Source organism: Chiloscyllium plagiosum, unplaced genomic scaffold (assembly GCF_037043375.1).
Source record: "Chiloscyllium plagiosum isolate Xiang-an unplaced genomic scaffold, Cpla_swu_hap1 HiC_scaffold_3, whole genome shotgun sequence".
Classification (NCBI taxonomy): Eukaryota; Metazoa; Chordata; class Chondrichthyes; order Orectolobiformes; family Hemiscylliidae; genus Chiloscyllium; species Chiloscyllium plagiosum.
This window is the reverse complement of record NW_028270141.1, coordinates 36,542,059-36,559,211: the sequence shown is the minus strand read 5'-3', so window position 1 is coordinate 36,559,211 and position 17,153 is coordinate 36,542,059.

The window sequence follows — 17,153 nt, the reverse complement described above, 5'->3', positions numbered from 1 at the left end:
TAATTAGCTGTGAAGTGCTTTGGAATGTCCCAAGATTCTGAAATGTCCTTTTCTCTATTCTTTCATGGAACCTGGATGTCACAAGCAAGGCTAAAAATCTCACAACGCCAGGTTATAGTCCAACAGGTTTATTTGGAACAACACAGACACTCCTAAACAAACATAGAGAGAGAGAGAGAGAGAGAGAGAAACTCACGCAGACCCTCTCTCATATACTCACACATACACTCCCACACACACACATTTCACAGACTTAAACCTCTTTATACACTCACACATACACACATCCTCAAAGATACTCATAACCCTGCATCCTCCCCGCCCCTCCCACCCCCGCACACATACACAAGTTTGTGGGGTCAATTTGTACTTGCAGAATTACATTTTATTTTGCTCAAAAACTAATTGAATCCATGTAAGATTCTGTAAATCCGTTTTTTAGATTAGAATCAGTCTGACCATTGTGGCACAGACAGCCTCACATAAGGAGCAAACACCTTTAATACATTACCTGATATGGCTGACATGACACCAATTGTTAAAGTTCACTTGAGAATGTAACTTTAAAAAAGATTTTTGCGATTTACATATGAAAGAACTGAAACCAACATGATCATTCTCAAAGAGGAGAGACTTGAACAATCCAGGTCTATAATTTCAGTTTCATCACACAGTAAATTTTTGTAAAACTAAAATTCAACAACTGCCATAATGGGATTTGTGTTGATGTCTCCAGGCCTCAGAGTCACTAGTCCAGTGACATTATCACCACACCATCATCTCTTACAAATTCCTCAATAGGAATATTGCTTTTCCTTTTAGATGTTTGAATTACACAAGGCCAATCATAGCTTTTGCTTTGCATGCTTACTTGCTGACTGAGAAATAATCTTATTAATTGCATAAAGCAGCTACCAACTGAAAGATCACTTGCAATGAAAAGTCTTTGGACTATTAATGAAATACTTCCACAGTGGCCAGTATTGTGTTGTCACCTTTCATTTACACGTGGCCAGCTCTCAGTGAACAGGATGTCTTAAGTCCAGTTTAAATCTGCGGGCCAAGGCCCACTGATTTAAGGAGATTAACACCATCAGGGAACTCATATTATATGAGGTCCATTTGGCTGACCTCATTATAAATGCTGCATCCCTCCCCCTCTGAGTCTGAGGGCATGGGCAGTTTCCTTTGCTCATAGCTCTTGCTGGTTTATTTTAGTACCAGGTCAAGATCCTCTGACTCTGCCTCAGATACGTGCGGCGTGTAATGCACAGTAGCTCGCCTCTTACACCAAGCGTCTCAGAAGAAATTCATTCTCTTATTCAAGCGTCAAAGTTGTGACATCTGCGGTATTTATCTCATATTCTGAGGTATCATCAATGCTTGACGGAGAGGGAGAACCCATGGGTTCTGACAGCCTTTCCAATTATTCCTAGAAACGGAGTTTTGCTCTGATCCAATTCGCAAGTTTGCAGCTTTCATTTGATCCACACGCTTGTTCAAGACCATCATATCTACCTGAACTTTACACATCGCTGGACCTGACCTCACATCGACCATGCTTCATACCCAGACAGGACTATTCCAATGGTTCCTACACCAAACCTTGCCCCCTGAAGTAAATGTTCTTTCTCGCTGAGCAGAATCTTGTGACAGGCATTGGCAATCCTGATGCCATTTCACCTTCTTTATCCACAACTGCTCCCTCGCCCCACCAAATCTTCATGTCCAGGAAGATCAGGTTTAAGCTGGTGCGGAGTCTTTGCCTAATTACTAACTCTATTGGAGCTATCCCTGTAATTGCATGAGGGATGGTCTTATAATCAAATAGGAACCTGGACAGTTTGGTATCTAGTGAAGCTGCAGGCTGTTTCTTTAAGGCTATCTTCAAAGTTTGGACTGCTCTTTCCACCAGCCAATTGAATGCCATGGAGCTGTCATTATATGACGAATACTATTCAACTTTAGGAAATATTTAAATTCCCTGCCGGAAAACGATGGCTACTTATCTATGACCAACAGTTCCAGGAGTTTGTGTATTACAAAAGATGCATATAGTTTTTGTATCATCTTCCCCATGTTTGACAATTGACTCTATGTACATCCAAACACGTTGAGTGGGCATCCACAATGATTAAAAACATTGAGCCCATGAAAGGACCTGCACAGTCAATGTATAACTGAGTACAGGTTTTACCCAGTCATTCCCACGAATATTGAGCAGCTTTTGGTCAAACTTTGTCCTTGTTGGCCCTCTGGGCATTGCCCCATTGATGCAGCTATGTCTGCATCCAATCCTGACCACCAAACATACAGTGATGTCATCTCCCCAGTGATAAAGCCAGTAGTAATGCTTGTTAGAAGTCCAGCTGGGCTTCAGCTATTAGGGCACTTTTGCATGGTTACATTGTTAATCCTGCATACCAAACACTCTCTCAGTATCTCATTAAGGGTTAAACCAAAATCACATGTCTCTGTCAGTCATCTTAACCTAGTCAAAAATCCCAGTACAGACTCCCCTTGTTCTCAAATGGTTGAGAAAACACAATATCAACTCAGAATTAGAGGCCACTTGGGATCATAATATTCCTTAAATAAATCTGTCAATCTTGAAGTGTTTTAGTATCTGGTGCCTCAGAGAAGGTCAGGCTTCCATCAAGCTAAAAAGCTGCAGGACCACAAGCGGTTAAAGAAATTACTTTTTGCTTTTTATTTACCCCAATGTCATGTGCATGGAAAAAATAATGCATTCCTTCTACATATGGGCCACGATACTTTTGCTCCTCTGATGCTACCTGACTCACTGTGCTTTTCCAGCACCACACTCTTGACTCTAATCTCCAGCTTCTGCAGTCCTCATTTTTGCCAAGTCTTCAACAGTTGGATCAAATGGGTCAAGCTTCCCAAATGTTGGCATGATGCCAGATATGCTTACCCCACCTCAAAGACAGCTGTGGCAAATGAATGTGTTCAGGAGTGTGCTTTACTTTCATCGCCACTAAAATAACTCCTTCACCCTTCAGTTAGATATTGAAGATCCTTGACACTGATCCAGCTCCCTCACAGCCAGCTCTGAGTGATTAGCATGTCTTACTCATGTTTTTTATCTGTCAACCAGGACTCCCTGGTTGAAGCAGACTAATAGTCCCAATCAGGGAACTCATGCTATGAGGTCCACCTGGCTGATCTCGTTATAATCATTACAATTATTAACTCAATTTCTCTTTCCACAGACACTGTCAGACCTGCTGGGTTTCTCCAGCACTTCAATTTTATTTCTGAAAGATCAGTGATGCACCTACATGAAACATGATATCTAATTAATGGATGATACTACTATGCCTATGAATAGAGGAGTCTGAGTCAATTTCACTATATAATACATGTGAAATCCACTTACGGATATGACTGGGAGAACAAAAAAAAAGACTTTAGAATGCTCCATTACTCCAATCACAACAAATGAAAATTAACAGTTCATCATGTTTCCACAAACATTTCATTATTCCTTTTTGCTTAAGCAGGAATGCACTGGTTTTCAGGCAATAGCTAATTTTAGTGAAATATTCATGCCAATGAAATTATTTCAAAGCATGGCAATTTATGTACAGTGAGGTCCCACAAAAAGCACTTAATAAAATGACCAAATTATTGACTTTACCAATGATATTCGAGGGATCAACATTGATCGGGCCAGTGGAAGAAAATTCCCTTCCTGTTTTTTTGAAATGGAATCTGAGGTTTTGGTTTTTTGGGAGAGGTATATATGTGCATGTGCTCAGTTTGACATCTCATCTGATAGGCAACAGATTCAATACTGCAGCATTCCCCAGTACTGCAATGATGTGCCATCCTAGATTGCCCTGATTACATGTTAAGACCATAAGAAATAGGAGTGGAAGTAAGGCTATTCGGCCCAACAAGTCCACTCTGCCATTCAATCATGGCTGATGGGCATTTAAATGCCACTTACCCACACTCTCCCCATATCCCTTAATTCCTTGTGAGATTAAGAATTTGTCAATCTCTACCTTGAAGACATTTAACGTCCTGGCCTCCACTGTGCTCCGTGGCCATGAATTCCACAGGCTCACCACTCTCTGGCTGAAGAAACGTCTCTTCATTTCCATTCTAAATTGACCTCCTCTAATTCCAAGGCTGTGCCCACGAGTCCTAGTATCCCCACCTGACGGAAACAATTTCCCAGCGTCCACCCTTTCTAACCCATGCATTATCTTGTAAGGTTCTATTAGATCTCCCCTCAACCTTCTAAACTCTAACAAATACAATCCCAGGATCCTCAGCCGTTCATTGTATGTTAGGACTACCATTCCAGGGATCATCTGTGTGAATCTCCGCTGGACACGCTCCAGTGCCAGCATGTCCTTCCTGAGGTGGGAGGCCCAAAACTGGACACAGTATTCTAAATGGGGCCTAACCAGAGCTTTATGAAGTCTTAGTAGCACCTCACTGCTCTTACATTCCAACCCTCTTGATATAAATGGCAAATTACATTTGCTTTCTTAACCACAGACTCAACCTGCAAGTCAACCTTTAGATAATCCTGTACTAGCACTCTCAGATCCATCTGTATTTTGGTTTTATGAATTTTCTCACCACTTATAGAATAGTCCTTGCCTGAGTTCTTTTTTCCAAAGTGCAAGACCTTGCATTTGTTCACACTGAATTTCATCAGTCACTTCTTGGACCATTCTCCTGAACTGTCTAAATCTTTCTGTAGCCTACCCACCTCCTCAGAACTACCTGCCTGTCCACCTATCTTCATATCATTGGCAAATTTTGCCAGAATGCCCCCAGTCTCTTCATCCAGATCATTTATATATAAAGTGAACAGCTGGGGCCCCACCACTGAACCCTGCGGGACACCACTTGTCACCAGCTGCCATTCCAAAAAAGAACCTTTTATCCCAACTCTCTGTCTTAACAGAAATGAAAATGGTTATTAGATTAGATTACTAGATTAGATTAAATTAGATTACTTACAGTGTGGAAATAGGCGGTTCGGCCCAACAAGTCCACACCGATCCTCCGAAGAGCAACCCACCCAGACCCATTCCCCTACATTTACCCCTTCACCTAACACTACGGGCAATTTAGCTTGGCCAATTCACCTAACCTGCACATTTTTGGGCTGTGGGAGGAAACCAGAGCACCCAGAGGAAACCCACGCAGACACAGGGAGAATGTGCAAACACCACACAGCCAGTTGCCTGAGGTGGGAATTGAACCCAGGTCTCTGGCGCAGTGAGGCAGCAGTGCTAACCACTGTGCCACCGTGCCGCTCTGAGCCATGGCTGTTACATTGATTGCACAGCATCTTGAGTGTTTCAGGCCTGCTTTCAAGATGAAATAATGGTGAACATATCAAGACTGAAGTCTGTAAGCTAGTTCTCTATTATCGCATGTCCATGACCAATCACATTTTATAAGATCCAGGACATAATGTAAGATGGTATGCAGTGTGTGTTGGGCGTGAGCTGGATTTGGCAGGTTACAGTAGCTTATATGTGGGGCTGTATTCAATCTTTAACATTGGGTTAAAAAAAGAGTTTTACTGAACTTTAAACTTAACACAACCCTCAGGTAAATGGGACCAGACCTTGGTCTTTTGTTCCAGATCTGGTGAGACCATCATAGAAGCTCACTAAGTCATGAAGGCTTCCACTCTAGAGGTCATTAGTTGTTGTTTCCACCTGAGTACTTTGATCAGAAAATTTTTCGAGGTTTCTTTCCTTTAATCAAGCTCTGTATTCAAAGGGATATATATTTATATCTCGAAGTAAATTGAAGGGGGTGCAGGAGCACTTCGAGAGTGGAAACCATATTCTAAAAGTTTAAACATACTCAAATAAGGATCACATCACTCCTCAGGTGAAGGCGTTAAATATGGAAAAAGTGAACTACAACAATATTAGGCAGGTACTCCAGAATTTTGATTGAAGGCGATTGTTTGAGGGTAAATCCACAATGAACAGATAGGAGTCTTTCAAACAGCAGTTGGTAACAGTTCAGGAGCTGGCAAGATGGACTGTTCCACATATCCTACGAAGAGGCAGGCATAGCTGGGGCCCATGCGGGTGCCCATGGCTACTCCTTTGGTTTGGAGGAAGTGGGAGGATTGGAAAGAGAAGTTGTTCAGGGTGAGGACCAATTCAGTCAGTCGAAGAAGGTCAGGTATGGCAAGTTACATGAACCTTGGATGACCAAAGATATTATGATTTTGGTCAAAAGGATAAAAGAAGCATACATAAGGTCGAGGAGGATGGAAACTGCCGCTCCTGAACTCTCATCTCCTGCTGTTAACTGGTACAAAAGATGAAGTCACAGGGCTGAGCTTGCAAGATGGATACAGAACTGACTTAGTCATAACAGAGGGTAGAGGTGGATTAGATTAGATTCCCTACAATGTGGAAACAGGCCCTTTGGCCTAACAAGTCCACACCGACCTTCCAAAGAGTAACCCACCCAGACCTATTTCATTCTGACTAATGCACCTAACACTATGGGCAATTTAACATGGCCAATTCACCTGACCTGCACATCTTTGGGCTGTGGGAGGAACCGGAGCACCCAGAGGAAACCCATGGAGAAACAGGGAGAACGTGCAAACTCCACACAGACAGTCGCCTGAGGCTGGAATCGAACCTGGGTCTCTGGTGCTGTGAGACAGCAGTGCTAGACTGTGCCACCATGCCGCCCCTTAGGTGGAAGGATGCTTTTCAAAATGAAGGGTTGTGACTCATGGTGTTCCACATGGATCAGTGCTGGGACCTCTGCTGTTGGTGATCTACATAAATGATTTGGAGAAAAAAGTGGCTGATCTGATTAGTAAGTTTGCGGACGATACAATGATAGGTGCAGTTGGGGATAGGGAGGAGGATTGTCAGAGGATACAGCAGGATGTACAACAGATGGAAGCTTGGGCAGAAAAATGGCAGAGTTGAATGTGGACAAATGAGAGATGATGCGTTTTGGAAGTTCAGGTGGAAACTGTACAGCGAATAGCAGAATCCTGAGGAACACTGGATATGTAGAGGAATTCAGACATGCAGGTCCACAGATCACTGAAGGCAGCAGCGCAGGTAGATAAGCTAGTTAAAAAAGGCTTGTGCATGCTTGCCTTCATTGGAAGAGGCATTGAGTATAAGGATAGACAAGTTATGCTGCAGCTTTATAGAACCTTGGTTTGGCCACACTTTGAATATTGCGTACAATTCTGGTCACCACACTACCAGAAGGATGTGGATGCTTTGGCGAGTGTACAATAAAGGTTTACCAGGATGTTGCCCAGTATGGGGGATTTTAGTAATGAAGAAAGGTTGGATAGACTGGGCTTGTTTTCATTGGAATACAGGAGGTTGAGGGGCGACCTATTAGAAGTTCATAAATTGCAAATGGTATGGATTGAATGAAAAGTATGAAGCTTTTTTTCCCCCCAGGTTGGAGGGATCAATTACTCAGGGACACAGGTTCAAGATGCAGGTGGCGGGGGAAGTTTAAATTATAGATTGGACACAATAGCAGCATTCAAGAAGCACTTGGACGAATACATGAATGGAAAGGGAGTAGAGGTATACAGATCCTGTAAGTGAAGACAGTTTTAGTATGGAAGGGCAAAATGTGCAGGCTTGGAGGACCAAAGGGCTTGTACCTGTGCTGTATTGTTCTTTGGTTATCTGAAAAAGATTACAGATTTAGATTCAACTTTGTTTCTATCAAAATAAACTGGAACAATAGTTTAATAGCACAAGTGATGTCACCCAAGGAAAATATCAACTTATGATATTTTCAAAGACCATCAATAATGACTTTGAATTTTAACAAAATAAAATGAACATGCTGGCATAGTTCTTAAACACTGAATTAAACTTTCAGCAATTGCTTAATGAAGCATGGAATGTAAAAGAAAATAAACTCAAAGCTCTCAAACCTTTTTAGATTCTCACTATGTATATTCTCCAAATTGCACTGACACATTTTGTTAAACCACAAACTCAAATTGCAAGAGATCCCTTCTATGTATAGAACAAGGGCTATAGTAAACAAAAATGAGACAAGGTCAAACCCACCTTCTCAAAAGCTTTCAAAAACAAATGAAGACACTCAGCAATGCGAAGTGATTATTATGATGAATTTTACCCTATTTTTGTTGTTACTAATACCTCAATTTAAACCCGAAATCGTCAACATGCAGGACTGACCTCCAATGGACTTTGCTCACATCAGGACTCCATGCACTCATACTATGGATTTTGGGAGCAACAGGAATCCTTCTCCTCTCCACCACCTTTACTTCAGGAATGCAACAGTTGCAACCATCTTCATGTAGGGAATTAAGGCTTGGCGTGAAAACTATCAGTGTAATTCTCTCCAGTCCATAGCAGAGAAAATTCTGACATATAATTTCCTGAATTGACTATTTCCTGTGGCTGATGCAATTCCCCAGAGAGACTGTATGACTTGAGACCTGCTGAGGAACATCCGACATGGTATTTATTGCTAGACAAATCACTCCCTGCACAAGATTAATGTTCAGAGCACCAAAGACGTCTTCAATGTATTCATTGGCCCAACTTAAGCATAGAACTCAGTAAATTGCAAGGTTCTATGGAATGTGTTCCAAACATTTGAATGTTCAAGAAATGTCATTATAATCTTAGCATTGCTTCTTTTGGATTGGGAGATATGAAACAGAAGCCTCCAAACTGGGGTCAAACAAGCTGTGTGATAGCTGAAAATGTGTTGCTGGAAAAGCGCAGCAAGTCAGGCAGCATCCAAGGAACAGGCGAATCGACATTTCGGGCACAAGCCCTTCTTCAGGAATGAGGAAAGTGTGCCCAGCAGGCTAAGATAAAAGGTAGGGAGGAGGGACTTGGGGGAGGGGTGTTGAAAATGCGATAGGTGGAAGGTCGTCAAGGTGAGGGTGATAGGCCAGAGTGGGGTGGGGGCAGAGAGGTCAGGAAGAAGATTGCAGGTTAGGCAGGCGGTGCTGAGTTCGAGGATTTGACTGAGACAAGGTGGGGGGAGGGGAAATAAGGAAACTGGAGAAATCTGAGTTCATCCCTTGTGGTTGGAGGGTTCCTAGGCGGAAGATGAGGCGCTCTTCCTCCAACCATCATGTTGCTATGGTCAGGCGATGGAGTCATCCAAGGACCTGCGTGTCCTTGGTGGAGTGGGAGGGGAGTTGAAGTGTTGAGCCATGGGGTGGTTGGTCTGGGTGTCCCAGAGGTGTTCTCTGAAACGTTCCGCAAGTAGGGGGCCTGTCTCCCCAATATAGAGGAGGCCACATTGGGTGCAGCGGATGCAATAGATGATGTGTGTGGAGGTGCAGGTGAATTTGTGGCGGATATGGAAGTATCCCTTGGGGCCTTGGAGGGAAATAAGGGGGGAGGTGTGGACGCAAGTTTTGCATTTCTTGCGATTGCAGGGGAAGGTTCCGGGAGTGGAGGTTGGGTTGGTGGGGGGGTGTGGACCTGACGAGGGAGTCACGGAGGGAGTAGTCTTTTCAGAACGCTGATAGGGGAGAGGAGGGAAATATATCCCTGGTGGTGGGGTCCGTTTGGAGATGGCGAAAATGACGGCGGATGATACGCTGTACATGGAGGTTGGTGGGGTGGTAGGTGAGGACCAGTGGGGTTCTGTCCAGGTGGCAGTTGGAGGGGCGGGGCTCAAGGGCGGAGGAGCGGGAAGTGGAAGAAATGAGGTGGAGGGCATCGTCGACCACGTTTGCGGTCCTTGAAGAAGGAGGCCATCTGGGTTGTACGGATTTGGAACTGGTCCTCCTGGGAGCAGATGCAGCAGAGACGAAGAAATTAGGAATATGGGATGGCGTTTTTACAGGGGGCAGGGTGGGAGGAGGTGTAGTCTAGGTAGCTGTGGGAGTCGGTCGGTTTGTAGTAAATGTCCGTGTTGATTCGGTCGCCCGAGATAGAAATGGAAAGGTCTAGGAAGGGGAGGGAGGAGTCTGAGACGGTCCAGGTGAATTTGAGGTCGGGGTGGAAGGTGTTGGTAAAGTGGATGAACTGTTCAACTTCCTCGTGGGAGCACGAGGCAGCGCTGATACAGTCATCAATGTAGCGGAGGAAAAGGTGGGGGGTGGTGCCAGTGTAGCTGCGGAAGATGGACTGTTCCACATATCCTACGAAGAGGCAGGCATAGCTGGGGCCCATGCGGGTGCCCATGGCTACTCCTTTGGTTTGGAGGAAGTGGGAGGATTGGAAAGAGAAGTTGTTCAGGGTGAGGACCAGTTCAGTCAGTCGAAGGAGGGTGTCAGTGGAAGGGTACTGGTTGGTACGGCAGGAAAGGAAGAAGCGGAGTACGGCGGGAAAGGAAGAAGCGGATAACCCTAATATCATATACAATCTACCTTACGGACGCTGGTCACTTAAACAAGATCAACTATCCTCTGGTGTCTGCATTAAATATCACCCAGAGCGTCTTTAGACACAGTGGTAGCATCTCTCTGTTCAACCTCTCCCAATAGCTCAAATCCTCCGATCCTGGCAACATCCTTGTATATCTTTTGTAAACCCTTAATATGGAAAATGACAACCTCAATTTCCTTCATGCCAGACTAAATTGTGTATAATCTTGAGTGTGTGGATGACTGCAATATGATTGCTCACTCTGAACCAGATTTGCAAGCTACCTGTGATTTCTTCAGTTCTAGTCATTCAAATCAAGTCTTCTATGTGAAAGAGAGACTGGAGTATGTTGGGCACTACCTATTCTTTAGCAGCCACCTCTCTCAAAAGGTCACCATTGATGAGGAAATTCACCAATGAATCAGCTACACTGTCTGAGCCTTCCACAAATGACTGCAAGTGTTTGACAAGAAAAACCTCTACAGAGCAACCAAAGTCCTATTGTACAGAACAGTTATGATCACATGCTTATGCAGAGAACCTTGAGTTGTGTAAGTGATACAAAAGAGCTGCTGGAGAAATTTCATCAGCGATGCCTGTACTGCACTCCCCAGATTAAATGAGGGGTCAATTGTACAAATGCTGGTATTCTTCTTGAAGCCAGTTCCACAAGCATTCAGACAAAACGTCTGTAAAATCAACATTGCTGGACTGAATACTTGTATCCAGATGCTGAAAACAATTTTCCTTGCCAGGTCCTGTCTTTTCAATAGCCAACGGTCAACATTCCAGAAGAGGTCAAAGAAAATGCTTCAAAAGCTACTCAAAAGTTTTCCTTGAAGTGTGGTAATATTGCCATTGATGACAGAAGAGCTCAATACTAATCCTCCAAAAAGGTGACAATTTATCCATTCAGGTATTCCAGATTTTGAGTTAAAATTTCTTAATGATAGGCTAAGGATGACAGAAGAGGAAAGAAAAAGCAGCAAATTCTGCAGTACATATCTCACTCCATCATGGGACACCCTGCTCTCGTGCCTTAAAAAAATCTGAGAGTCAAGAATCTGTGGTTCAGTAACACAAAGATTCATAGCAGAGACCAACAATCTTCAATAGGCACCATCCTCAAATCTGGATTATTAATGACAATGAGTCAGTGTGTAGAATGAGAAGTGGCATCTTGAAGTATTTTGAATAATTACCTACTTTGATTGTGTTCACAGATTCTGTGCATTATTTGAGACTGCCCATTTTCATACATGGTCACTGGTAATTCCTGAGCTTTAAAACTGTATACTCAGTACTTCTTTGATCCCGATTGATCATTTAGCTAATTAATAAAGGATAATGTCAAAGTATACAGGAAATCTATGCAAACTGACTAATTTTAGGTATATAATGAAATGGCACGACCGGATACATTTCCTACTGCCCATTATTTGTTGAAAAAAATCCACTCGCTATGTTATACTAGTTCAGGCAAATATTTGCTGTAAGTGCAGAAATTGCTGGAGAAAACCTAGCAGGTCTGGCAGTATCTGTGGAGAGAAAGCAGAGTTAACGTTTCAGGTCCAGTGACCCTTCTTCAGAATATCATCCACTGCTGTGGCAACTGCAAGGTTTGCCTGTTCTGAAGGATAACAGGACCCAAAATGTCAACTTGGCTTTCTCTACATGGAGGCTGCCAGGCCTACCAAGTTTCTCCAGCAATTTCTGTTTTTGTTTCAGATTTCTATGATCTACAGTTCTTTGTTTTATTAATTTATTTTGATGGCACTTTAAGGGTAAAGCTAATATTTCATGTTAAATGTAGAGATTATTAACAATAAGTAAGTGAATGGGCAAAGATAGTTGTGAGAAAATGAAAGAAAAACATTACCAGGAGCTTTATTAAGAAAATGTTTACTCGGCAGGTAGCAGGGTTAGAGTAAATGATTTCTTGCCTGAAATAGCCAATGAGTTCACGTCATGTGATCAGATTCAAATTGGCATTCCAGTTCTTATACAATACTATTCCTCCCCCTATAGATCAGAGGTTCCTATGATGAAAATATTCACATGAATTAGTCATGTCATCCCAGAGGAACTTGGTTTCTGATGGCTGTTGGCACCTGAGGTGTCTGTTTACTTTCCTCACTGGTTTTAACCTCTGGTGTTTAGGTATACCAAGAACATCATCTGTCTTTACTGAGATGACTGAATGTTTGCAGGTTTGCACAATGTCATGATCATCCCCACTGAGGTACTGTCTCCCTCAGATGCTCCAGTTACTATTCTATCCTCAGGTACATGTAGTTCACTATTTTAGAACTATGTTAAATTCATGGATCTTCAATTAAATGCTCTCTGGCATATTAGTTCAAGAGTTTACCTGCATGCCATCTCTACACAACATTGTCTGTCATCTGTACAGTATAGCAGGTCAGTCCAGTCTGTTACAATGATGGCTGGTAGCCATTTCTCAGCAGTGTAATAACTCGTCAACACTTCTTGACATTTTTAAATAAAAACAAGGCATTTGTCCTTGTTCTAACATTGAAAAACCTGATTCTTGTCAACAAGGTCTTGGATGGTTTCAGCAAATCAAATGTCAGGCGCAACTGACGCTTTATCACAAGCAATGTCAGAGAACTATGCGACATTGAGCGGGCTGTCTTCTGGTTTGTTAACAAAAATTGGCTCAGTCTTTTGCCTTTGAATTGCTCACTCACGCCAAATCAATGATCAAGACTGAACTTTCACACACTTGAGTGTAAAACAAGTGTAGCAACAGCAAATTAAGCAATTCTGAAAGTCCACACACCTGATTCAACTGGACAGCTGGCATTTTTTTTTAAATAAGCTGGCCCTGACATTGAAATGAGGCTTATTCACATTACAAGCAATGTAGAAATGAGAGTTCAGCAAGCCAAATTTAAGAAATTTAAGACTGCAAAGATTTTATGTTATAATGTTCTGTTCTCATCAACGTAATAAGAACAAAGATATTTCCGAGACCATCAACATCTGATTAAACTAGCAAGCTCTAAAATAGCCATGCACAAAGGAAGGAAACTGGTACTACCCTCAAAGGAATGAATAATTAAGTCACTGAACAAACAGGCATGATTCAGTGCTCCCTGTGCTTGAATGCAGAAAACTTTGGCTCTAAAAAATAAAAGTCATATTGTAATATCATTCAATTGGCCAAATTCTGCAAAGTGCATATCAATTTACTTGACCAGTCTCCAGGCAGAGTGCTTGCTAAAAGTTTAGAACAACCAGCTGCTTATTGACAAGTACATAACAATCTGTCACAGACAGAGATGTTAAATAATTTGCATGTGCAGTGTCAGCTATTCCCCAGCTGGTAGCACTTGTGCTTTCAACTTCTGTTCCAAGACTTGGCACAAAGATCAAGGTTGATACTAGAGCATAGTACCAAGGGAGTGTTGCACTGTTAAAGGAGCCATCTTTCAGAAGAGACATGAAACTGATTCTTCGTATGCACTTTCAACCGGGCATAAAAGATACAAGAAAAGATTCAAAGGTGAGCAAGGGAGTTATCCCACATGTCCTGGTCAAATATTTATCCCTCAACTGCCTAGAACATTGCCTGGTCACTATTACATCATTGTAACATCAGGAGGGCAAAAGTGGGACATGACATAACTTTGGCAAATAGGGTTAAGGAGAATCCAAAGGGGATTTTATAAATACATTAAGGACAAAAGGGTAACTTGGGAGAGAATCGGGCCCCACAAAGATCAGCAAGGCAGCCTTTGTGTGGAACCACAGAAGATGGGGGAGATACTAAATGAGTATTTTGCATCAGTGTTTACTGTGAAGACAGACATGGAAGATATAGAATGAGGGCAAATAGATGGTGACATCTTGAAAAAAAATGTCCATATTACAGAGGAAGTAGTGCTGGATGTCTTAAAAAGCATAAAAATGAATAAATCCCCAGGACCTGATCAGGTGTACCCTAGAACCTGTGCAAAGTTAGAGAAGTGATTGCTGGGCCCCTTGCAGAGTTATTTAGATCGTCAATGGTCACAGGGGAGGTGCCAGAAGACTGGAGGTTGACTAACGTGGTACCACAATTAAAGAAGGGTGGTAAGGAAAAGCCAGGGAACTATAGACCAGTGAGCCTGACAGCAGTGCTGGGCAAGTTGTTGGAGGGAATCCTCAGAGACAGGATTTCCATGCATTTGGAAAGGCAAGGATTGATTAGGGATAGTCAGCATGGCTTTGTGCGTGGGAAATTATGTCTCACGAACTTGATTTGAGTTTTCTGAAGAAGTAAATGTAGAGGAGTAAGGGAATGGGTCTGAGTGGGTTACTCTTCGGAGGATCGGTGTGGACTTGTAGGACCAAATGACCTGTTTTCACACTGTAGGGATTATATGATTCTATGAATTAACAAAGAGGATTGATGAGGGCAGAGTGGTGGACGTGAAATATATGGACTTCATTAAGGTGTTTGACAAGGTTCCTCATGGTAGATTTGTTAGCACGGTTAGACCTCATGGAATGCAGGGAGAACTAGCCATTTGGATACAGAACTAGCTTGAAGGTAGAAGACAGAGAGGGTTGTTTTCTTCAGACTGGGGGCCTGTGACCAGTGGTGTGCCACAAAGATTGTTGCTGTGTCGATTGCTTTTCATCATTTATGTAAATGATTTGGATGTGAACATTGGCGGCACGGTGGCACAGTGGTTAGCACTGCTGCCTCACAGCGCCAGAGACCCGGGTTCAATTCCCGCCTCAGGCGACTGACTGTGTGGAGTTTGCACGTTCTCCCCATGTCTGCGTGGGTTTCCTCCAGGTACTCTGGTTTCCTCCCACAGTCCAAAGATGTGCAGGTCAGGTGAATTGGCTATGCTAAATTGCCCGTAGAGTTAGGGGTATGGGTGGGTTGCGCTTCGGCGGGTCGTTGTGGACTTGTTGGGCCAAGGGCCTGTTTCCACACTGTAATATAATCTGTAATCTGAGGTATAGTTATAAGTTTGCATGTGACACCCAAGTTGGAGGTGTAGTGGACAGCGAAGGAGATTACCTCAGAGTACAACGGGATCTTGATCAGTTGGACCAATGGGCTGAGGTGTGGCAGATGAAGTTTAATTTAGATAAATGCGAGGTGCTGCATTTTGGAAAGGCAAATCAGAGCAGAACTTATACACTTAATGGTGAGGTCCTAGGGAGTGTTGCTGAAAAAAAGAGACCCTGGGGTGCAGGTTCATAGTTGTAAAGTCGAGTCATTGCAAGTAAATTGTGAAAAAGGCAATTGGTATACTTTCCTTTAATGGACAGAGCATTGAGTACAGGAGTTGGGAGGTCATGTTGCAGCTGTTCAGGATTCTGGTTAGGCCACTGTTGGAATACTGTGTGCAATTCTGGTCTCCCTCCTATCAGAAGGATGTTGTGAAACTTGAAAAGGTTCAGAAAAGATTTACAAGGGTGTTGCCAGATTTGGAGGATATGAGCTCTAGGGAGAGGCTGAATAGGCTGGGACTGTTTTTCCTGGAGCATCAGAGGCTGAGGGGGTGACCTTATTGAGGTTTATAAAATCAGGAGGGACGTGGGTAGAGTAAATAGACAATGTCTTTTCCCTGGGATGGAGGAGTTCAGAACTACAGGCCATAGGTTTAGGGTGAGAGGGGAAAAAGTTAAAAGGGATTTAAGGGGCAACTTTTTCACACAGAGGGTGGTGCGTGTATGAAATGAGCTGCTAGAGGAAGTGGAGGCTGGTACAATTACAACATTTAAAAGGCATCTGGATGTGTATATGAATAGGAAGGGTTTAGAGGGATATGGGCCAAGTGCTGGCAAAAAGGACTAAATTAGGTTAGAATATCTGGTCGTCATATACATCTGTTTCCGTGCTCTACATCTCTATGATTCTCTTGAAAGACTTTTGGAATTGATACTATCTTGTGTAAAAACAAAATCCAAATCACTCTGCAACCTGAAAATCCCCTGCAGTTTGACACTTTGGATCATGTTCTGATGTATTCCATATCCTGAATTATTTAGCGATTAAATTTACTTTTCAAAGTAGCCAGAAACATTGAAGATAGTAGAAGAGTAGGTTCTTTGACTTCTAGAGCAAGCTCCACCATTCAGAATTGCTGATCAGTGAGTTCAATACCTTAATCTTGCCCTCCCCCCATCCTATATCTCTTAATCCCTTTAGCCACAAGAGCTATATTTACCTCCTTTTTGAAAACACAATGTTTTGGCCAACTCAGCAGGTTCACATTCTCTGAGATAAGGAAGTCCTCCTCATCTCAGTGCTAAAAGATTTACTGCTATGACCCCTGGTTGTCGAGTGCCTCACCATCAGGAACATTCTTCTTACATCTAAAACGTCTCATTGTGTTAGAATTTTAGAGTTTCTATGACATTTCCCCTTCATTATCCTAAATTCCAGTGAATACAATCCTAATCAATTCAATTGCTCTTTACACACCATCCTGCCATCCAAGAAATCAATTTGGCAACTTTTCATTGAATTCATTCTATCGGAAGAACATCCTTCCTCAGATAAGGAGACCAAAATGGTTCAAAGTACTCCAGGTGTGGTCTCACCAATGCCCTGCAGAATTAAGCAACCTTACTCCTGTACTCAAACCCTCTTGCTCTGAAGGCTAATATATAGTTTGTTTCTTTACTGCCTGTGCACCTATGCACTTACTTTCAGTAAGATGACACCCATGTCTCCTCTTTCAATTCACAGCCAAATAATCTGCTTTCCGGTTTTGGCTACTGAAATGGATAACTTCA